This window comes from Brachyhypopomus gauderio, unplaced genomic scaffold (assembly GCF_052324685.1).
Source record: "Brachyhypopomus gauderio isolate BG-103 unplaced genomic scaffold, BGAUD_0.2 sc60, whole genome shotgun sequence".
In the NCBI taxonomy this organism is placed as follows: domain Eukaryota; kingdom Metazoa; phylum Chordata; class Actinopteri; order Gymnotiformes; family Hypopomidae; genus Brachyhypopomus; species Brachyhypopomus gauderio.
The window spans coordinates 2,442,460-2,466,240 of record NW_027506881.1 but is presented as its reverse complement, the minus strand read 5'-3'; the positions used below and the strand labels follow the sequence as shown (position 1 = coordinate 2,466,240).

The window sequence follows — 23,781 nt, the reverse complement described above, 5'->3', positions numbered from 1 at the left end:
ATGTACTCCCGCTACACTTCTTCTCTCCCCTTCACTCCTCTCCTCTAGCACCCCCTAGCGGGCTCTATATCTATACTACACCTATATCCCTAGTGCCTTATCTTGACTCACTCAGTTGCAAGTGGTATTTCTACCCTATGCTGTTTCTGCCAATCGACCTTGACCACGAGACAAGCCAGCAGATTTGAGAATAAAAACAGTACCAGCTCGAATCTCGGTCGGCAGAAGGTCAACGTAGCAGGATTGCCGTGCCATTTCTCGAATACAATCCATTATTTGTATAGTGTCTTCAATACAATGTATTATTTACACACCTTCCAAGTTTTACATGAAATTTAGTCTTTGAATAAAGTCTAGTCATTATGAAATGTGGTTAAATATTTTTAAAGGTCATTGTTGTTTCTGAATTACAGCCTATGAGGATTTGAATATCACACAAGTTAGACTTTCCTTTTCTTTCTTCAGATTCTTGATTCTAAAAGGAGCATGACCCTGACCCATGATTTTCCTTAAACGGTTTAAAAAGTAAGTATGGTGTTGTCATGGGTATGGCAGGCCCCTTGCCGGTCGCCTCCGTCCAGGGGCGGACTGGGGAGGAAAATTGGCCCAGGAGTTCCTGACAGACTGGCCCACTAATATATATATATATACACTGCTCAAAAAAATAAAGGGAACACTTAAACAACACAATGTAACTCCAAGTCATCCACACTTCATGTTCAGATAGGAAAAAACACTGATTGTGAATCAATTTAATCTGCTCTTGTGCAAATGGAAGACAACAGGTAGAAATGCGAGATTTTCAACTGATTTAAAGATTTTTATTAATTGAGATCTAGGATGTGTTATTTTAGTGTTCCATTTATTTTTCTGAGCAGTATGTATATATATATGTGTGTGTGTGTGTGTGTGTGTGTATATATATATATATATATAAATATATATATATATATATACTGTATATGAATCTATACATGGCACGTAGTGTATATGACTGCATTTATTGTCATATGGACAATATTAATTCAAGCAATAATATGATTACAAAGCCACATAGTGGCTTTTAAATAGTCCATCATAAGACCACCAAACAAGTTGTTTTACACAAAGTGCATCCTAAAGAATGACCTACAACTCTAACGTGGGTATTTCTTCCTCTTACCTATTTGTGGTGGTTAGTTTTAATCTAAGAATTTCAAGCTTAAAAAAAAAAAAAAACCTGGAACCTTTAAGACCGCCACTTGAGTCCGTGTTAACCGTGTTAAGGTCATTTGTACATGGTGCCTTAGACGTTGCAGAGGCGACAGCAGTACATTTAAAATAACATGTTATCTACAATTTAAACTGCTGTATGTTTTCATAGTCCGGCCCGGATTTTCTGACCCAGTCCGCAGGTCAGTCTGACTGGAGCAGGGGAGGTAATAACACTGTTAAACAGCAGCATGACTACGGGCCGGGGCCGCAGTGCGCATCAATGGCTCCTCCACGGGCCGAGTTAAACCACCGGCGGCCCACTAACCCATTGGCCCACCGGGGAAATCCCCAGTAGCAATGTATTCCAGTCCGCCCCTGCCCCCGTCCACAGCGGCAGTTGTCCTGCTGTTGTTGCGTTGTGTTCGTCCCTCAGGTGGGCGGGGCCTATTAGCAAGCCCCCACCTGACAGTCGTTTGTCTGTCTATATATGTCTTTTTTAATTAATTAAAATGTATGAAATTTATATTGCTTTTTAATTTTGTCATTTCACTGGTACTGTTTGTGCCTCTCTTCAGTACTGAACTGCAGATATGTAGCTAGATGACCAGAACTGCAAACAAGTTACTGAGGTTAAAGTTCAATCAATCAAATTTTATTTATATAGCGCTTTTTACAACAGTTGTTGTCACAAAGCAGCTTTACAAGTGCCGAGTCCTAGCCCCCAGTGAGCAAGCAAAGGGCAACAGTGGCAAGGAAAAACTCCCTAGTTTCTTGCATGAGGAAGAAACCTTGAGGTGACTCAGGGGGGGGACCCATCCTCCTCTGGCCAACACTGGTCACCATAACAACAATTTAGCAAAGAAATAAAGAAAAGGAAAAAGATGTAATAATGTCCATCTTGGTGTAAGCTTCCGGTTAGGCAGGAGGTGGCTGGTCCAGGATGGATTGCTTGTCTCTCCTCATCTCATTATTCCTCAAGCAGGCGGACAGCCATGTGCAGAAAATAAAACAGGGAAAATTAGCTCTGTATGAGGACATATACAGGACAGGTGAAATTATAAACATTTCTGGAGTGTGGCAGCAACTCCGGCATTAAGTTAAATTGTTACAGCCTAGCTAAAAAAGGCAGAACCAGAAGGTACCACAGGCTTGGGGGCATTCTGAGACAATGGCATCCATCCACTGCACTGTCAACAAACTTGAGTGACCACGAGCAGTGACAGGATGACCGCACCAGTGCCCCAGACTACCATAAAACCCTTCGTCTATGAACCCCTGGATCTGTACCTTTATCTAAGGTGGGATATTAATTATCAAACACTAAACTAAATAAGTGGGTTTTCAACCTACACTTAAAGATTGTGACTGTGTAAGAGTCCCGGACGCATTTTGGAAGGTTGTTCCAAAGCTGGGGGCCTTTACAAGAAAAGGCTCTTCCCCCTGCTGTTACCTTATTAATTTTTGGAACTAATAAAAGACCAGCACCCTGTGATCTTAGTGGACGTGGGGGTTCATAATAGGAAATAAGTTCCTGAAGGTATTCAGGAGCAAGCCCGTGCAGTGCTTTATAAGTTAATAAAATAATTTTAAAATCAATACGGAATTTAACTGGGAGCCAATGCAGGGCTGATAGGACTGGACTGATATGCTGAAATTTTCTAGTTCTGGTCAGAACTCTGGCTGCTGCATTTTGAACTATTTGAAGTTTATTTAGATTCCTATTTGAACATCCTGACAGTAGTGCGTTACAGTAGTCTAATCTAGAGCTAACAAAGGCGTGCACAAATTTTTCTGCATCATCCTGTGATTATGCATTTCTTAACTTGGCAATGTTGTGGAGATGTAGAAAAGCTATCCTAGTAGTATTATCTATGTATTTATCAAATGATGGGTCAGAGTCGAGTATGACGCCTAGGTTTTTCGCTAATGTGCCAGGTGTAATGGGGTAGTCTGTGAGATTAAGCATTTAGATCTGGAATTTTCTGTCTTGAGGCCTTAGGCCCCAGAAGGAGAACTTCTGTTTTGTCCTCATTGAGTTGGAGGAAGTTTAGAGACATCCAGCATTTAATATCTCTTACACAGGCCTCAATTTTTCCTAAACTGAGTTTGTCATCAGGTTTGGCTGATATGTAAAGTTGCGTATCATCTGCATAGCAATGAAAATTGACACCATGTTTGTTTATAACTGCGCCCAATGGTAGCATATATAATGTAAATAATAGTGGTCCTAAAATGGAGCCTTGCGGGACCCCATATTTAGCTTTTGTGCATTTGGATGGAATATTATTGAGCTCTACAAACTGATAACGATTTGTTAAGTAAGAGTAAAACCATGAAAGGGCTGTGCCAGAGACTCCAACCCAGCATTCTAACCGCTTTAGCAAGATCCTATGATCAATTGTGTCGAAAGCTGCACCAAGATCAAGAAGCACTGACAGTGATACATAGCCTTGATCAGAAGCAAGGAGAAGAACATTTGTTACTTTGACTAATGTTTCAGTACTGTGATAGGGCCTAAAACCAGATTGGAACTTTTCACTAGAAAAGTGAACTAGAATTTGGGGGTAAAATAAGGTGACAAGGGTCACAGAGAACATAGGAAAGGACACAATGTTCACAAGGTCTTGAGTTAATCATGAGTATAAGAAGACATAATATTCCTTCAATTCCCCTCTTTTGTGATTAAATGCAATAATATCACAACACTTTAATACATTTTGCAAATGCATAGATAATAACTGGTCTGCTAGACTTTCAGGAGCGGATGCTTCATCTCATGGGGTCGAGCTTGTGTCAAGGCATCAGCCATAGCCCACATCCTATTCATCAGACACCTGAAAAGACAGGGACCACAGCACAGCAACAGCAAAACAACAACAATAGGAATGGCCATAGCAATATATATTTTTGCCATAGTCATCCATCCAAACAATGTTCCCCACATAGACATTTGAGACAGGAATTACTTCCGGTCTCATCATCCGTCAGATCCTTTGCTACCTGCTTCATTTTCTCCACGGCGGTGGTAATTGATTCGTTAGCGGGGATGTACGTACAACATTGATCACCAACTAAGGCACAAACTCCACCTTGTGCAGCAAGCAAAATATCTAAAGCCATACGATTCTGAATCGTGGTTAATCTTAAGGCAGTAAGCTCAGCCTTAACTCCTATGACAGCTTGGTTAGTAGCGTTTATATACGTTGCTAGTCGGTAATGAGTTTCTTCTACATGGTTCCAGATTCGGGCCACCCCGACCTGCGGGAAAAAACTGGTCCAGAACCTGGTCATGTACGGCTCAAGCTGATGCTCGGGCGGGGGAAAACCTTGACTGGAATATCGCTTCACTCTTCTAATTCGACGTGCTGGCTTAAGGGGACTACTAGAGACCATTGTTACTGAGCCTCGTAGTTTCATGAAGGCACATCGCCCCTCCCAGCTATAGGGGAGGGATAAGTAAACATTATATCCGCAGACCCAGACCCAATCCATGTATTTATCTACCCTCATGGTCCCTCGGTAGTCGGGGGCTACCGCAGAGCCGTTAACAGAGCAGTTCAACGAGCAATCTTCCCTTACAATAATTCTACAATGATTTTTATGCACTTTACCTACGGGGTTACTACAGTTCCTCTGAAAACAATACGGGAAGACAGAATTAGGCCCCATCAAAGCCTTAAAAGCTTGAACACGCACGAGGGTACTGTCGGGTGACTGCCAAGTTGTATACAAGTCAATTTTTCGAGCTCTAGTCCTTTTCTGACAAGTCAGCTCATGATTGTTATGTCTACCACACCACAGGGTCGATTCATACTCTAAACAACAATCTGCTAAGCAGCCAGCTTTTATTGCCACAAGTGTGTCAGTCTCCGTGGGGATGTCGGGTCTTACGGAAGATGTGGAAGTACTGGTGGGCATAATGTGACACACATAGCATGACTCATTAGTGGTTTGTCGGGCGGTCCAATTCGCATACTGCCAAAAAACATTATCATGGGGAAAACCGGAAACATTATTACAGCAGTTCAAGTTAAGGCAGTTCAAGTTAATCGTTAGGGTCAAATGGCATCCCCATATGGGGGGGCTTCCTCGAGCCATCAGGCAAACGGGGTATACATACACAGCGTCTGATGCACGTGACCTCTAGAGGGCCTTCCGAGGGAAGGTCTGCCCAATAAAAATATGAAAAATCTACACCTGGTACTTGTGAGGGTTCCAACCTCAGGATACTAGCACCAATGTACAGAAGTGTCACATCTTTGACATCCTCAGGGACGGGAGCTGGTGGTGGTTCCTCTGTCGGGTAGTCCTCGGCAGTGGATAGGAGGATTTCAGTTCCTGGAGGAAAGGCGACTGTCCATGGGGGAAGAAAAACCCACTCAATCATTAGTACCTGTAAACACAGAAGGATGAGGTGGAACAGAATACAATCATGCAAGCATATATACATGAACCCGAGTGACTTCTACCAGATGGTTAGTAGGTCATTTCAGGAGCTTTCTTCACGTGGGTAGCATGGATCCACTGTGGAAATAATTCAGTTAGTACGGCGGTTCGGGTAACAGCGAGGACAGTCGTAGGCTCGCTATAGATAGCTTCTGAGAAGCATTTTCGCTCGAATCTTTTCACTAGAACCTGTTCTCCTACACGAAATTTGTGAGTGTGTGTCTTAGGTGGATCTGCCATAAGATGGTTGATCCTTTCCCAATAATCATTCAATGTGGTCATGAGCCCATGACTGTACTCACTCAGGTGTACATCTAGGTCCGTAATTCCGACTGAAGCCATCCCTTTTCTCCAAGGGATGGGGAATGGTCTGCCCAAAACAACCTCATACGGCGAGAGATTATCGAGAGATTTTACGCCTGTTATCCGAATTTCGGCCAGCACTATGGGAAGGATTTTTACCCAGTCCTGGGTGTTGCAGTTTTGCATTGCCTTCCTCAATTTATTTTTTATGATTCGATTAGTTCTCTCTACCATTCCAGACGACTGAGGGTGGTATGGGATATGAAATGCCCATTTAATTTGGAGCTCCTTCACTAAGAGCTGAGTTACTTTGGAAGTAAAGGGAGTTCCTTTATCAGAGTCTATTCCCAAAGGAATGCCATATCTAGGGATGATTTCTTGTTGTAATTTAGTAACCACAGTTTGTGCATTTTCCTTGGTGCATGGGAATGCTTCAATCCATCTGGAGAACTTATCCACCATGACCAGGAGATACTTGTATGGGCCTCGCTTAGGCATATGTGTAAAATCAATCTGCCATTCTTGGAATGGAGTTTCTGGTTTAGGTAACGTTTGGTGTGACGCCTTAGGTTTTGATATGTTATTACGTGCGCAAATCAAACATCTATCCAAAATTATGGACACATCTTCTCTTAGGTTCTTTATGCAAAATAATTTCTCCATATCACTTATCACCCCTCTTCGTTCGCGATGAGAAACACCGTGAAAATCGGGAACGAGAAAAGGAATGCAGTGTCACGGAAGACACAAACGACCTGTGTCGTCGGTGATAGGAACGGAAAGCTCACCTGATTTGGCACCCATAGTGGCCCAAAAAGAGACATCATCTGACGTGGCAGAAGCCTGAACAACAGAGATGGATACGCCAGGCAACAATGCACTAGTAGAGGCTGCCTGAGAAACAGCAGCAACATTCAAACTGGGGCAGAGGGGCGCAGAGGACGCGGCCTTAGCTGCGCGGTCTGCCAAGTTGTTTCCCCTAGTCTCAAACACGTCATTAGTCTGGTGTGCACGAACTTTAACAATGGCCAGAGATGATGGTAAATGTGAGGCAGCAATGAGATCATTCACAAGGGAATGATGTGAAATCGGTTTACCATCTGTGGACAGAAAACCACGTCCCTGCCAAATACCTCCAAAGTCATGTGCTACCCCGAAGGCATAACGTGAATCAGTATAAATGGTGACGTCGTCATCAGCAGCTAACTGGCATGCTCGGGTCAGAGCGAATAACTCAGCAGCTTGTGCAGAGTTGAACGGCAAACTGTGTGCTTCTAGGACCCGCTCCGGAAGTTCGCACACTGCATAGGAACACAGAAAAACACCATCAGCAGGTTTTGAACACGAGCCATCAACAAAGAGGTGGCGACCTTTAGACAAAGGTGTTGATTTGAGGTCAGGTCTGATGCTGGTTTCGAAACTGATGTGAGGTAGACATTCATGTTCCCCATCCTCATGAGGGGGGCATATAGAGAGCAGACGTGAAAGGGCCGAAGCCACATTGTCAAGGGAAGTATGTGGTCGCACAGTGAGATGTCTAAGAACATATTGTACCTGGTGGGTGGTGTGCAGGATAAGAGGATGCGACAACACAATTTTTTCTGCATCTGTCACCATAACGGCGCAGGCAGCAATAGCCCTGAGGCAGGAAGGCAAACCACAGGCAGTGTTATCTAGCGTTTTAGAGAGAAACGCACAAGGCCTCATACCCCCCCCCCCCGTGCTCCTGAGCCAACACCGCAGAGGCGACCCCCCCCTCTTCTGTCACCCATAGGTGGAATGGCAGTTCGTAGTTAGGCAGCCCAAGGGCGGGGGCCCTGATCAAAGAGGACTTGAGGTTCTTGAAAGCCTCTTCCATGTTGCTTGTCCACTGAATAGTCTGTCGTGGAGGATCGCTGTGGGAATAAGCAGCACGCAACATTTTGTCATAGTGAGAACAGTCCGGTATCCACTGACGGCAGTAATTGACAAGTCCCAGGAAAGCCATAATGTTCTGCTTTGTGTGGGGTTTAGGAGCAGCGGCAACAATTGCCACTCGGTCCTCAGACAGGGATCTGCAACCCTGCGATAAGTCATGGCCCAGGTAATGTGGTGGAAATTTGGTGATTTCCATTTATGTCAGGCTTTCTTAGTATACATTAAACACATTAGATATAGGGGTTAGAGATCTTTTTACATATACGTGTGTTAATCATGGCACTGAAGCCATTCTCGTGACTTCAGTAGGCCTCAGATGTGTATGTGTGTGTTCTCTGGCCTCGGCTGAGGCCTAATCTGATGTTCCTCTGGTGTTCCTAAACTGACCTCGCTGGAGACGCCTAATCTCTACTTGGAAGGGACTACGGCGACACTCAGTCTGCCGGGACATCACGAGGATGCTGAGCGTGGAGGGGACATGCGTCATACGCATCTGTCAAATCAGTGTTAATTATTTCATGTATTGTCCAATCACATTTGGTTGATCACCTCGTGTTCACCTCGTGGACACCGTGTGTATTGATGATTAAAAGTATAAAAGATGAGAGCTCGGAAGGGGGAATTAGCTCTCTCTGTGACAGATACCTGGCGTGTTTGTAATGGAGATCTCAGGGGTTAATCCATGCTTTGTTGAAATAAATCATTGTACTTTATTATCTAACCCAACTGCTTCTGACTTTCATTGTGCTCACCATTTAAGGGTTTCAGAATTTCTAGCACAGTAGTTTGACAGAACTGTAATTTGTCTTTGGATACCTTGAATCCATGTTCAGCCAGGTGGATCAGCAGTCGGACAGTCGCCTCACGACAATCAGCCTCGTTCGGGGACGATATTAATAAATCATCTGCATATTGGAGGATCACAGAGCCAGGGGGCAGGATGAGGTCACTCAATGCATCTCGTACTGCTGCAGAGAAAACAGCTGGTGAGTCAATGAAGCCTTGTGGCAGCCTGGTCCATGTGTATTGCTGCCCCCTGTGGGTAAAGGCTAACAGAGGTTGTGTGTCTGGTTCAAAGGGGATGCTAAAGAAAGCAGAACAAATATCTATGACACTAAAATGCGTATGATGATGTGGAATAGAGGACATAATAGCTGGGACATCAGGTACAATAGGAGCTCGTGGGACGACAATTTCGTTAATTCGCCTCAAATCTTGAGTGAATCTCCACGACCCATCTGGTTTAGGAACTGGGTTGACTGGTGTGTTGTACGGGCTGTGACATGGTGTGATTACTCCCTTGGCAAGGAGGTCGGACAGAACAGCGTCAATGCCCAAAGCCTTTTCCTCAGATATGGGGTACTGTTAGTGTTGTATTTAATAGCAGCTTCATATGGGATAGTTAACGAAACCAACAACATTCCGGTGTAATGCCCAGACAGAATTAGGAACCGCTTCTAGTTCCGGGGAGGAAAGGGGGACCGAAACACAGCTGTGGTTTTTGAAAGTTGAGTTGGCTATATGCAGTGCGGAAGTCTCGGAGGTTGACACTGTCAGGCGGGATCCGCTGAAAGAGAGGCACAGACCCAGTTTACTCATCAAGTCACGTCCTAACAGATTAAATGGACACTGTGGCATATATACAAAATTATGCTGAAATCTAAGCTGATCCTCATTAAGCAGACACATCAGTGGGGGTGTAAAAAATGAATCAAAAGGTTGTCCATCAATTCCCACAGAGCAAATTGACCGAGAGGACAACGGTCCCTCGTATGTAGAGCCCAGAGATGACAATGTAGCTCCGGTATCCACTAGAAAAGGGTATAGCTGATTATTAACTACCAAAGTTATAACAGGTAGGTCTGAGTTTAAGGGCGAAGTACTTGTGCTAGTAAAGCATGCATGATTAACCTGGATACCCGGAGCAGGCTCTTGGCCCTGTGGGCAGCCCTACCGGCGGTATGGGCTGGTTTCATCTGGAACCCATCGGTCACGCGGAGGGGGCGCCACACAGGGTGGAGCAGGAGGGAGAGCAGGGGGGTTTGTCCCATATGGTGTTTGGCGAGGGGGAGGAGTGGGCTGCCAGGATGGAACAACCTGTTCTTCATCTCGCAGCCGTTTTCTGCACTCTTCCTGCCAATGTCCCTCTTTCTTACAATAATGACACTTACCCGGTCTGCGGTTTACTGGTGCTCGTTGCTGAGCGTTACCATGACTACGGCCCCCTCCCTTCTTTCTCCGGGATGGACCTGGTTGTCGCATGGGCATACCTGCTTGCACACTCAAACATGCTTTATTAGTTTTGTTTTCAAACATGCCATCAGATTCCAACTCGCAATTTCTTCTCAATCTCACCAAGCACCGAGGACCCGCGATCGGCCAAGTGAGTTTTCAAAACCTCGATCGCCTCGGGTCTGCAATTGGCTATGAATGTATTCACAAACAAAGCATTCGGCGCGTTCAGATTAACATATGTTAACATTTCCCATATGTATCCACGTATCAACAAACCTCCTCCAAAACTTACTAATAGGCTCTTTCAGCTCCTGTTTACAATTAGTCACTTGTGTGAGATCTCCCCTTTTTCGTCTTTTTTCACATAAATAATCACATAACTTTTTTCCCATTCTCGCAACTTCCTGGGGGTCGCTCCAAATGTATTTTGTTTCAATCTCGCATATCTGTACACAGCGCTCGGGTGTAGCTGGAACTGAGGATGATGCCTCGGCTTCATCCTTTTATTTTTTTTTTTTCAACCTGGCTACGGGTCACTGCTCTGCCCTTTTCAAAGCTATACTCCTTCGTTTTTTTCTTTCTATTAACGGGTATATCGTGTTTAGGGTGTAACTGGGGCACCCCATCGATAAGATGGTCTTCATCATACTCATCTCCCATGGCTTGGGACAGTATAAACCGGTAATCTGGTCCGCCCAATTGCTGATTACGGGTTAACCGAATCAACGTCTGAGTGAACCTTACGGGGTCCAAATTCGGATCGGGCAGGATTTTTAAGATCCCCAGCAAAGCTGTAACATCGGGGGGAGTAATTTCAACTCCCGCTGAACTGGTTGCCCATGCCATGCCCATGTTAACGGGGGCGCGCGGTGGCCAGGGCGGTGGATCGGGGCGATCGCCAGAGTCATATTCTGGTTCTGAGTCGGAATCAGAATCAGAATCAGAGCTGTCTTGCTTCATTGTTTTCGGAGGTGGGGGCTGACGAACTGCAGCTTTACGCTGTACAGCCGGTGTCGCAACATTTATTGCGCTGATATTGGGATAGAGAGTGGTGACGGGTTTAACAGGTGTTTCAGCCTTTTTAACAGGCTTATCCTCCTGCTTCCCATACGGCGGAGGCAGCGGGGCGCTTGGTGCAGACGCACTGACAGATGTATGTAACGAATCACAACCGACACTCGGTTTAACTTTTGATTTAAGTTTCGCGTTGACTCACTTTAGGTTTAGGAATGGCTTTTAACACAGAGTTTGGAACAAATATTTTCTTTGCCTCATTCCAGGGCTCTCTCATATCATACCAGCATTTATAACATTCCTCCATATAAGGATAATCCCATTCGGGATCGCCCAACGATTCGTGTATCATACGGTAAGCACTAGACAGATAACCGGCATCGAACGTACCCTGTCTCGGGTAGGACTGTATCTGCGGGACGGACTCTGTCCATCCAGCTAAATGATCTAGATACGGTGTAACACAGTACGCGAGTCCGCATCTATTCATCCATTGTGCAGGGGTTTCATTGAGTTCAGGCTTAGGGAATGACGTACCCATGATGTACAGTAATATACTTATCACACGGCGGTGATATACTTATACTTTACACAGACAGACAATCGGACCGACAAAAAACCAGCACTTCTGGTTTGCAGACGTGTAATTATAGGGCTTGACAAGCCCTATATTGTTATTCCTTTTTCGTTTTCTCCAAATTTCTGCAATTAATGCGGCCCGAAGCGCTTAACGTACAGACTCCGTTCGAACTGCGTTTCGAAGGTCTCGGCTCTGTGTGGTGTGCTATCCATTTTTGGAGTCGATTAGAGTTATAGATTTTAATAGAATTGAGTTTAAAAATGAAAAATGGCCCTATTAAAATGAATGGTGGAATGTTCAGAATTTCAAATCTACACTGCCAGTTAGAGTGTGAGCTGGCCTAAAAAATGATCAAAACTTTCTTGGATAAACTGCTGTAAAATCCTTACACCTTGACCTAGAAGCTCAATTTAAACTTTAAATGGGAGAGAAACTTGTCCTTTCTGGTATGCAGAGATATCTAATCATTTGATGAATTTAGTTTTAGAGTTATGAGCATTTGTTTGGCACTAGACACAGAAAACTGCCCCATTGGCCCCCATATAAATGTATGAGAATCAGAATCAGCTTTGTTGAGATTTTTGTGTGTTTTTAACTTGTCATAAATTTTTACTTGTCAAAAATTTAACTTGTCACATTTTTGGGTCAAACCACACAAAAATACATCACAATCATCAGCAAGGGGTCCTCTCTCACACAATCTCTTCGGTGAAGCGATAAGTTAAATGGGTCCCGAACTACGACCGTTTGTTCGGAGGGTGCAAATCACATTAAACAAGGCTTCTCCACTCAGAGTGGCAGACAGAGTGTCAGTTATTTTTGAATGTCTCTCCCCCTCCCCCACACACGCACGCGCACACACCTGCATCTCTCTCATACCCACTCCACACAGTCAAACACATATACACCACACAGACACACACACATACATACATGCAGATGGGGCAGAAGGAGCAGAGGGGCAGATGGGGCAGATGGAGCAGATGGGGCAGATGGAACAGAGGGGCAGATGGAGCAGAGCGGCAAATGGGGCAGATAGAGCAGAGGGGCAGATGAGGGAGATGGGCAAATGGGGCAGATAGAGCAGAGGGGCAGATGAGGGAGATGGGCAAATGGGGCAGATAGAGCAGAGGGGCAGATGGAGCAGATAGAGCAGAAGGGCAGAGGAGCAGATGGGGCAGATAGAGCAGAGGGGCAGATGAGGGAGATGGGCAAATGGGGCAGATAGAGCAGAGGGGCAAATGGGGCAGATAGAGCAGAGGGGCAGATGGAGCAGATAGAGCAGAAGAGCAGATAGAGCAGAAGGGCAGAGGAGCAGATGGGGCAGATAGAGCAGAGGGGCAGATGGAGCAGAGGGGCAGATAGAGCAGAGGGGCAGATGAGGGAGATAGGCAAATGGGGCAGATAGAGCAGAGGGGCAGATGAGGGAGATGGGCAAATGGGGCAGATAGAGCAGAGGGGCAGATGAGGGAGATAGGCAAATGGGGCAGATAGAGCAGAGGGGCAGATGAGGGAGATGGGCAAATGGGGCAGATAGAGCAGAGGGGCAGATGGAGCAGATAGAGCAGAAGGGCAGAGGAGCAGATGGGGCAGATGAGGGAGATGGGCAAATGGGGCAGATAGAGCAGAGGGGCAGATGAGGGAGAGGGGCAAATGGGGCAGATAGAGCAGAGGGGCAGATGGAGCAGAGGGGCAGATAGAGCAGAGGGGCAGATGAGTGAGAGGAGCAAATGGGGCAGATGGAGCAGAGGGGCTGATGGGGAAGATGGAGCAGAGGGGCAGATGAGAGAGAGGGGCAAATGGGGCAGATAGAGCAGAGGGGCAGATGGAGCAGAGGGAGCAGAGGGGCAAATGGAGCAGAGGGGCAGATGGAGCAGAGGGGACACACCTTTTCAAGCCCTATAGTATTTCCTTCAGGAAATGCAAGTCTAGTTTAATTCAACAAATTATTTTACTTGTAACTACGTTTCTCAAGAGAAAACCGATGGTTTCTCGAGAACTTCTCGGTCTCCTTCCCCTGGGGAAGGTCAGACTCGCTTCCTCGTAATTAGTGATCCCGTCAATCAGGCAGTCAAAAAATCAAATTTATGTCTTACCTGAGAGAAGGGATCACGTCGGGGTCACCACTTGTAAAGGTATGTCTCTTTCTCAGTAGAAAGCACCTTCTTGCGTTCAGCAATGAGCGGAGGGTCACGGAGGATCACCTGGTACTAATCTTCAATTGAGTGTAACACTCTGCAGAGAAGTGTGTGGCAGGGATCTCCCGGAACAATTGAGGAACAAACAACTCTCTTGTAAATAGGAGGAGTTTATTCACACAGGCAGGCTGTATCTCAAATGTTCAAAGATGAGAGGGCGCTCCTCTCATTTATACATACACAGACCAGCCCTTTGCACGCAAGCAGCAGGGTGGGCTCAATATTGCTATTCTAACATAGGTAATAAATCCTACCCTATATGGAAATAACACTTTCTTCTCACAAGCAAGCATATTCTGCAAACTGAGCATAATTCTTCTGCATGTCGCATAGTGGACAGGAAGCACAATACCTGAGAGGAAATGATAAGCCTGCGTTGGCATATTAAGACCTTTCACATACAGGGTGAAGGGACCTTTCACATACAATGAGACGGGGGGTAAAATAAGGTGACAAGGGTCACAGAGAACATAGGAAAGGACACAATGTTCACAAGGTCTTGAGTTAATCATGAGTATAAGAAGACATAATATTCCTTCAAGCACCATCTACATTCACCCCACCACCTACAATACCTACTCCATCTCTCCCCCCCACCACCACTCAAGCTGTACTCACAATATGTGAGGCTGACGTGAGCCGACTGTTTCAGAAACAAAAGACCAGGAAGGCACCTGGCCCAGACGGTGTCTCACCTTCCTGCCTTAAGATCTGTGCTGAACAATTGGCTCCAATCTTCACAATGATATTCAATAGATCGTTGGAGCTGTGTGAAGTTCCCTCCTGCTTCAAACGCTCCACCATCATCCCAGTCCCCAAGAAACCCTCCATCACAGGACTGAATGACTACAGGCCCGTTGCTCTTACGTCTGTGGTCATGAAGTCCTTTGAACGACTGGTGCTGGCCCACCTGAAAGATGTCACAGGACACCTGCTGGACCCCCTGCAGTTTGCCTACTGGGCAAACAGGTCAGTGGATGATGCAATTAACATGGGTCTGCATTTCATCCTGCAACACCTGGACTGCTCAGGGGCGTACGCAAGAATTCTGTTTCTTGATTTCAGCTCGGCGTTCAACACCATCATCCCAGGCATTCTGTCCACCAAGCTCTCCCAGCTCAATGTCTCTCCTGCCATGTGTCAGTGGATCACCAGCTTCCTGACAGACAGGAAACAGCAGGTGCAGCTGGGAAAAGTCATGTCCTCCACACAGACTACCAGCACTGGTGCTCCTCATGGATGTGTGCTCTCCCCACTTCTCTTCTCTCTCTACACCAATGACTGCACATCTAACGACCCGTCTGTTAAACTTCTGAAGTTTGCTGACGACACTACAGTCATCGGACTCATTCAGACAGGAAGTCGAACGACTGATGTACTGGTGCAGTCAGAACAACCTGGAGCTGAACACGCTCAAGACTGTAGAGATGAGAGTGGACTTCAGGAGACACCCCCCAGCACTGCTGCCCCTCACAATCTTCAACATCCCCGTGTCTACTGTAGAGACCTTCAGGTTCCTGGGCACCACCATCTCACATGACCTGAAGTGGGAGCCCAACATCACCTCCATCCTCAAAAAGGCCCAGCAGAGGTTGTACTTCCTACGCCAGCTGAGGAAGTTAGATCTGCCTCAGGAGCTGCTGATCCAGCTCTACACTGCAGTCACTGAGTCCATCCTGTGCACATCCATCACAGTGTGGTTTGGAGCAGCCACAAAGCAGGATAGGAACAGACTGCAGAGAACAGTGCGGACTGCTGAGAAGGTCATCGGTGCTTCTCTGCCCTCCATCCAGGACTTGTACTGCTCAAGAACCAGGAAACGGGCAGAGAAAATCATCACAGACTCCTCACATCCAGATCACCACGTTTCAGCTCCTCCGATCTGGCAGACGCTACAGAACTCTGTCCACTAAGACTGTCAGACACAAGAACAGCTTCTACCCACAGGCCATCACCTTCATCAACAACTGATCACCAGACACCCATCACCCAGACCATATACACCATAAACAACCATTAGCACTCTTATTCTAAAACCACTGCACTATTGCACCTTATCCATGATCATTCATGATCATTCATGGTTGCACTGCTTGTTACATTAGTTATTATATATACTGTTTTTACATTGTTATGTGACCACTTTAAAGCACACTGTTATGTTATGTCCTTAGACTACGTATACCATGTATACTCTTGTTTATTGTGTATTGTAAATTATATGTAAAATATCTGTGAACTGTTAGCACACGGGAGACACGAACAGACAGAAACAAATTCCTTGTGTGTGCGAACACACTTGGCCAATAAACCTGATTCTGATTTCAAATATGTGATTCCTATGCAGATATAGGCATAATTGCTGGGCAACAGCTTTTTTTATGATCTTGGATATAAATGATATGTGGCCAGCTAACTAACCCTAATTAGCTACCACTGTAGATACATGTACAGCTAACCCTAACTTTTAGTAAAAACATAACATGAATGATAATTTCATTTAATTAAAAGGGACAGTGGCGTCCGAGTACAATAATATTATTTTGCAGGCCAGCAGAAACTAATCTAGCATCAGCAGTTTGAGTGACAACAGGTGCAAATTGATAGATGTTACACACAAGCGGTCACGTGAAATCATGTCATGTAATTTATTAGTAGATATAAGAGCATCAATATCTCTTTAGGTCTCACAAGTCCATCATAGAGGATATTCTCCATGGCAACAGTGCTGCATTTGGGTCAGAGGCCCTCAGGGACCTGCTCAAGCTTCTGCCAGAATCTGCAGAGGTAAAAACGAACTGATAATTAACTCTAAACCCTAACCCTGAAACCCCATCCTCGAACCCTGAAACCCCTAACCCTGAAACCCTTAACCCCTAACGCTGTAATCCTGACCCCTACCTATGTAACCTTTAACCCTGAAACCCTAACCGTATCCTTGAAACCATAATCTTGTCCATAACTCTCCCCAACCCTGAAACCTGCTGAAATATGCCATGTATCACACTTCTAAAGAAATGTTCAAAATAAAGATCTTGATTGTTGATCTTAGTAGACTAAATAACTAGTATACTGAGTTAGTGTTAATCTTAGGAGACTAAATAACTAGTGTACTGGGTTAGTGTTGATCCTAGTGGACTAAATAACTAGTGTACAGGGGTGGAAAGTATCTAATTACATTTACTCACATTACTGTAATTGAGTACTTTTTATGAGTAATTTGTAATTTTCTGAGTAGTTTTTGAAATATGTAATTTTTACTTGAGTACATTTTGACCCAAGTAGTTTTACTTCACTACATTTGAACGCCCTGACATTACAAAAGTATTGATGGTGAAAAATTTAATGCGGGCAGAAATTTAAACTTCTGAGTCCCAGAACTGAAGGCCAATTGCGTGGCCTTGCCTTGCGCGCGCCCTTTCCACTGTCTCATAATCAGGTCGTAATCTGGTGCACTTTTTTCCAAAAGGATGAGACTGTTCTATCTTTAAATCTTCTATCTATCAGGTTCTGTGGGATCCTGTGGACATTTTATTGTGAAAAGTGGAATCCTGTGGGCACTGTATTTTGAATAGTTGGATCCTGTGAGCGTTTTAAATAGTGGAATCCTGTGCGCATTTTGTTTTATTTTGAGATGTGTGGGATCCTGTGGTCATTTTATATTTTATTTTGAGTTGTGGCAACCTGTGGGCATTTTATTGTGAATAGTGGGATCCGGTGGGCACTGTATTTTGAATAGTTGGATCCTGTGAGCACTTACTTTTAAATTGTGGGATCCTATGAGCATTTTTTAATTTTTGATGTGGGATCCTGTGGGCATTTTATTGTGAGTAGTGGAACCCTGTTGCAATTTAGTTTGATTTGTGGCATCTTGTGGGCTCTTAATTTTGTGTGCATTTTGTTTTTTGAATAATTTGTAATTTAAATTTTTTAATTTTATTCTTATCATAGTGTTGTCCGTTGGACAATAGGACTGAAAATTGTTTGCACTTTATGGTACAGGTTGTGACTGTCCTTGTGCTGTGAGGAAGTATGTTCCTGAGCCCAGATGATCTTTTTGCAAGTGTGGATGTGCACTTAAATATGCTTTGAAATCGATTAAAACAACTTGTGCTGAATTTGGTTCATGATTCATCCATGCATTAAATAACTGAAAGTAACTAAGTAACTTTTATCAATCAATCAATCAAAGTTTATTTGTATAGCGCTTTTAACAACTCAAGTTGTCGCAAAGCAGCTTTACAGGGTTTACAAGGTTAACAATACTATGGGTCCAGAACCCTAATGAGCAAGCCAAAGGCGACAGTGGCGAGGAAAAACTCCCTATGATGGTGGGGAATAGGAAGAAACTTCGGGAGAACCAAGACTCAAAAGGGAACCCATCCTCCATTGGGCGGCCCGTTAACACACAAATACACAAGTCACACACAATTCACACAATCAGACTAGGTAAAAGGTAGAATTGAAAGTTCTGGGTTTTTTATATTGTCACTGTAAATGTCTGTTGATGAATGCCAGGCTTTCATTCCGTGTCTGAGCAGTGATGCTGGTATTGTAGGCTCCGACTGCAGTGTTACTCCCCAGGTGAACCCCGGCATCAGCACATCCACCGGCAGCCAGACCATCCCCCAGGTGCCTGCAGGTGCCTGTATCCAATCGTCTTGGGTAGAGCCATGCAAGAAGATAGACAATACAGACTGAGTGGACATGAATTTAAACCACCATTGATTTAAATGTACGTAGCTCATGTGCCAGTGATCAGCATGTGGCTCCGGCAGACTAATCTATAGCAGCATAACTAAAGGGAGGGGTTCAGAGGTGACCACAGGCATGAGGGCTCACTGAGACATTGCTTTCCAGTCAAGTCATAGTCACAAATAGTGTGATGCCAAGACACAGCTGGATGACAGCATCAACATCTCAGATCACCAGAAATCTCAATGTCTGGGGGCCCCCAAGCCCCTACACCTTACAAGGGGAATTTTAGCTGAAGGCTTGACTAAACAGGTGAGTCTTAAGTCTAGATTTAAAGATTGGAACTGTGTCAGAATCTTGGATTGGAGCTGGAAGGCTATTCCATAATTGAGGGGCTTTAAAAGAAAAAGCTCTGCCTCCGGCTGTAGTTTTACTAATTTTTGGAACTAGGAGAAATCCAGCATTTTGAGAGCGCAAAGGGCGAGATGGGTTGTAGTAATCAATGAGTTCACTCAGATATTGTGGGGCAAGACCATTTAACACCTTATAGGTTAACAGGAGAACTTTAAATTCAATGCGATATTTAATCGGCAGCCAGTGTAGTGCGGCGAGAGTGGGACTAATATGATCGAATTTCCTAGCCTTGGTTAGGACTCTAGCTGCGGCATTTTGTACAAGTTGTAGCTTCTTTATGGACTGTTTAGAGCATCCAATTAGAAGACTTACAGTAGTCCAATCTCGACAAGACAAAAGCATGAACTAGCTTCTCTGCATCAGCTAATGAAAGTAAGTGTCTCAGCTTGGCAATATTACGTAAATGGAAAAAGGCAGCCTTAGTGACATTGCATACATGTGTGTCAAATGAAAGATCAGAATCAATAGTGACACCTAAACTTTTTGCAGTAGATTTTGGTGTTACTGAAAAACCATCTAGGGCAGTGTTTTTCAAACTTTTTTTCTGGTGACCCACATTTTGTCCATGATTTTTCACGCGACCCAGCCAAGTTGTTGACGGGGGGGGGGGGGGGGGGGGGTTTGAGTTTAAGTATTATATCGCGATCGATCGCCAAGTATTAACGCCTCCGCCGTTCGCGCTGTCGCGCGCTACGGTCACTCGCGAAAGTATAATCCATTAATATAATAATTTATTAAATATATTAACATTTATTTTTTTGCGACCCTTTTTTTTTGGCTCGCGACCCATCCAAGGGTCGCGACCCATAGTTTGAAAAACCCTGATCTAGGGTAAGGGGAATATCAGCCCAATTGCTTCTAACAGCTTTAGGCCCAAGAATCAGTACCTGTCTTGTCAGAATTTAGTTTAAGAAAATTAGACGCCATCCAGTTTTTAATATCCTGGACGCAGTTCTCAATCTTGAGAGTTGTGGTGGTATCATCTGGATTAGAAGATATATACAACTGAGTATCATCTGCGTAGCAATGGAAGCTAATACCATGCCTACGAATGATAGTGCCCAGTGGTAGCATATATAATGAGAATAATATGGGGCCCAGTACAGATCCTTGTGGGACACCATACTTTACTTTAGAATGCTCAGAGCATTCGTTATTTACTAGCACAAATTGGTAACGATCTGTCAGGTAGGACCTGAACCAGGAGAGTGCTTGACCTCTTATGCCAATGAGTGTCTCCAGTCTATTAAGTACAATATTATGATCAATGGTGTCAAAAGCAGCACTGAGGTCTAGCAGTATGAGAAACGAAATGTGTCCTTTATCAGAGGATATTAAGAGATCATTCAGTACTTTAGTTAGTGCTGTTTCAGTGCTGTGATGAGCTCTAAATCCAGACTGAAATAACTCTATGACATGTTCTGTCTGTAAGAAGGAAGAGAGTTGTGAAGAAACTACTTTCTCTAAAATTTTGGATATGAATGACAGATTAGAAATTGGCCTATAGTTGGACAGTTCTTGGGGGTTAAGACCAGGTTTTTTAATTAGCGGCTTGATGACTGCAAGTTTAAATGAACTGGGAACGTAGCCCAGGCTCAGAGAATAATTTATTATAGTAAGCAACAGTTCTACATTGCTGTGCAGTAATTCTTTAAGTAGATGTGTTGGTACAGCATCTAGTATGCATGTGGAGGGTTTAGCAGATTTCACCAGTGAAATAAGCTCCTCACGACCAATTGGGGAGAAGGACTCTAACAGGGCATCAGAGCTGACCAGACAGCTGTCAAGGTGCATTGGCATGTTGACAGGCTCTGAGATAGCACTACTAATGTTTTCCCTAATTTTATCAATCTTATCATTAAAGAATTTCATAAAATTGTTACTGCTACACTCTAGTGGAATAAGAGAATTGTTTTGTTCATGACTCCTCGTAAGGCTGGAAACAGTTTTAAAAAGGAGTCCTGAATTGTTTTTATGTTTTTCTATTAAGGCCGATAAGTATAAGGACTTTGCCGTATGGAGGGCATGCTTATATTCAATAAGGCTGCTTTTCCATGATAGTCTATACACTTCTAACTTCATATTTCGCCATTTACGTTCCAGGATCCGCGCGGCTCGTTTGAGGCTACGCGTGTGCTCATTGTACCATGGCGCTATTCTTCTCTCTGTGGCTCTCTTATATCGTAGTGGTGCAACTTTGTCTAAAGCTGTACGAAGGGAAGTCTCGACGTGCTCGGTGAAACGCTCTAGTCCTTCCGGAGCTACAAATGAATCAGTGTTTGTCAGACGCGGTAAAATATCAGTGAGCGCGGCTATGGTGCTGGGTGTTATAGCTCGTTTAATTTGATAGCAGGGTGGCCGATGAACACAGTCAGTTAAACACAACTCGTACGTTATGAGGCTGTGGCCAGAAACAGCCTCACTCTGAGGAAGAATTGCTAAACTGGATATGTCAATACCAAATGACAAGACCAAGTCTAAAGTATGACTACAGTTATGCGTAGGACCCACCACATTCTGAGTGATACCCATTGAATCAAGAATTGCTTGAAAATGAATGCTAAAAGAGTCACAAATATTTTCAAAATGGATATTAAAATCACCCACTATAATCACCTTATCGGCTGATAGCACTACATGAGACAGGAAGTCTGAAAACTCCTGCAAGAACTCAGAGTATGAACCAGGGGGGCGGTAAATAGTAATTAACATAAACGACTGTGACACTTTGTTGCTTGTTAAATTTGAAACATTTGATACAGTGAGGATGAGGTGTTCAAAAGAATTAAACTTGAAGCCAAATTTTTGAGAAATGCCTATATCAGTCATATATTGTGGCGACCCCACCTCCTCGACCATTTGGACGGGGGTTATGGACATATCTATAGCCAGAGGGAGAAGCTTCATTTAGGGCCATATAGTCGTCTGGTCGGGTCCAGGTTTCCGTCAAGCAAAGCATGCATAGATCATGATCGGTAATCATTTCATTAACAAGCAATGCTTTAGATGACAGGGATCTAATATTTAGTAGTCCTAGTTTCAGATTTAAACTGCTCTCTGAGGGAGCATAGTTGAATTTAACATTGATTAAATTTTGTCTACTAACTTTACGAGAATTATTTTTTGGTACTCGAGGAACAGACACAGTTTCAATCTGGTGTGACCTAGGTGACGTCTCTTTGCAGCTCGCAGACAGTTGGTTTAGCCTGTTTGTCTGCTGCCTGGCCTCGGCTCTGGTTTGTCAATCCCCATTAACTACACCTACACTACCACTATTAAGCCTAGCAGATATGCTACGAGAAATGAGAGCAGCACCCTCCCAAGAGGGGTGAATGCCGTCTCGCTTCAAAAGGCCAGGCCTGCCCTCAAAACGTGTCCAATTATCTATATAACCCACTTTGTTATCTGAGCACCATTTAGACATCCAGTGGTGTAACGCCCATAACCTGCTGTAGGTTTCAGCGCCACGCCGAACTGGAATGGGACCAGAGCATATTACGGCATCTGACATCGTCCCCGCTAACTCACACACCTCTAACATTATCCTTGGTGATCTCAGACTGTCTCAATCCCACATCATTGGTGCCGACGTGTATAACTATCTTAGAATATTTACGTTTAGCCAGCACCTTAAGATTAGCCCTGATGTCAGGCACTCTAGCCCCCAGGATACACTTGACTATGGCCGCTGGTGTCTCTAAACTAGTCGCTACGTTCACGTGTCTGAGCTGTGAATCTCCTATCACCAGAGCTCTTTTAACAGGTCGCTCAGTCGGTGTATTACTGAGTGGGGCAAACCTGTTTGACACGAGAACCTGAGAAAGACGGTGCTCAGCCCTACGGTTATGCCACGAGGGCTCTAATGCCGGAGCTGAGGGCTCGCTAGCTACAGCTGTGCAACCCGGGCCTGCTATGCTAGCTGCGCTAGCCGCTACGCTAGCTGCGCTAGCTGCTACAAACTCTCTAGGACTTTCTAAAGCCCGGATGCGCTCCTCGAAATCTTCTCCGTCATACTAATAACTAACCTACACTTCACACAAATAAAATTATTATTATCACTACTGACGGAAGAAGAGTAGCTATACATGCCACACAACACAAGCAACAAGCGACTCAGACATGATGAAATACTTAGCTTCGGTTAAGATGTCGAAATGTCGAAGATGTTTCCAGTCGAAGAGAGTAGTCAACTGTCTTGATAGTGGAAGCACTACCTGTAATAGTTGTCTAGGGAGGCAAAAAAGTAAAGATTAGTATGTAAACAGATTATCAAACTTTTGATTGTTTAGAGAAACAATCAAAATTCGCTCCGCAACAGCGTCGGCAGGAAGCAGCGTCGGCAGGAGTTATTTTACTCAAATTACATTTTAAATGAAGTAATTTTGTACTTTTACTCGAGTAAATTTTGAAATGGGTAATTTTACTTTTACTCTGAGTAGATTTTAAGCAAAGTAATGATACTTTTACTCAATTACAATTTTTCAGTACTCTTTCCACCTCTGCTAGTGTACTGGCTTAGTGTTAATCTCAGTAGATTAAAAATGTACTGGTTGGTCGGCAGGTGGAGATGTTACATGCATACAGAGGAGATCCAGGACAGTTGTGTACGGTCGATTCCTTCATGTACCACCTTACACTTATATCGAGGTACAGTATGTTTACACAAACACACACACACACACACACACACACACACACACACAGGACAATTGAAAGTATTACTTTTAAATTTGTGTGTGTGTCTACACTTGTAGCTTTGATCTGCGAATAGAGGCTTTGCTACTG

The 23,781-nt window shown here is 44.3% G+C and overlaps 1 long non-coding RNA gene across 1 annotated transcript; it reads left to right on the top strand.

Annotated features, from left to right (window-relative positions):
- Window positions 1-502: 502 nt before the first annotated feature.
- LOC143489304 (uncharacterized) lies at window positions 503-23,643 on the top strand. Its single transcript, XR_013124644.1, has 3 exons — window positions 503-525; window positions 16,572-16,674; window positions 23,558-23,643. It is a non-coding gene; the product is annotated as an uncharacterized LOC143489304 (long non-coding RNA).
- Window positions 23,644-23,781: the final 138 nt, after the last annotated feature.